A 1,211-nucleotide genomic window follows, 5' to 3' on the forward strand; every position below is an offset into this window, starting at 1 on the left:
CCCCCCCTCCCCTTTTCCCCTCCCCCCCCTCCCCTTTTCCCTCCCCCCCCTCCCCTTTTCCCCTCCCCCCCCTCCCCTCCCCCCCTCCACTTCCCCCCTCCCCTCTGTAATGATATCAGCAAATAGTGATGTTATTTGCCTGTTTGATTATGATGCCTTACCAGCATAGTTGCCTGATTGATTACTTATGCCTGACCAGCAGAGGGCATGTGACAGAGACAAGCAGTTTTGTTTTGCTTTCACTTTAGATGGATCACGAGCATGGTGTCTCCTGTAAGGCTGTTAAAAGAGCTGAACAGACTTTAGATTAAAAGACATTCTCTTTCATAAATGTCTCGTCATTGAACCCACATACAAATCGATACACCCTCCCCTTTCCCCCACCCTCCCCTCCCCTTTCCCCCCACCCTCCCCCTCCACTTCCCCCTCCCCTCCCCGCTCCCCTCCCCCTCCTCCCTCCCCCCTCCTCCCCTCCCCCCCTCCCCTCCCCTTTTCCCCCTCCCCTTTTCCCCCTCCTCCCCTTCCCTTTCACCCCCTCCCCTCCCCCCCTCTCCCCCTCTCCTCCCCTCCCCCCCTCTCCTCCCTCCTCTCTCCCCTCCCCTCCACCCCCTCCCCTCCCCCCTCCCCTTTCCTCCCTCCCCACTCAGCCCCCCTCCCCCCTTCCCTCCCTTTCCCCCCCTCCCCTCCTCCCCTCCCCTTTCCCCCACCTTCCCCTCCCCTCCCCTTTCCCCCACCTCCCCTCCCCTTTCCCCCATCCCTTTCCCCCCTCCCCTTTCCCCCCTCCCCTCCCCTTTCCCCCCTCCCCCTCCCCTTCCACCCTCCCCTCCCCTGTCACGCCCTCCCCTCCCCTTCCCCCCTCCCCTGTCACGCCCTCCCCTCCCCTTCCCCCCTCCGCTCCCTCCTCCCCCTCCCCATTCCCCCCTCCTCCCCCTCCCCTTTCCCCCCTCCTCCCCCTCCCCTTTCCCCCTCCTCCCCTCCCCTTTCCCCCCTCCCCTTTCCCCCTCCCCTTTCCACCCTCCCCCCCTCCCCTTCCCACCCTCCCCCCCTCCCCTTCCCACCCTCCCCCCCTCCCCATTCCCACCCTCCCCCTTTCCCACCCTCCCCCCCTCCCCCCCTCCCCATTCCCACCCCTCCCTTCCCCCCTCCCCTTTTCCACCCTCATCCCCCCCCTCCCCCTCCCCTCCCTCATCCCCCCCTCCCCCCTCCCCTCC

Source organism: Somniosus microcephalus, chromosome 3, assembly GCF_052327205.1.
Source record: "Somniosus microcephalus isolate GS21.2 chromosome 3, FLI_Smic_1.0, whole genome shotgun sequence".
In the NCBI taxonomy this organism is placed as follows: domain Eukaryota; kingdom Metazoa; phylum Chordata; class Chondrichthyes; order Squaliformes; family Somniosidae; genus Somniosus; species Somniosus microcephalus.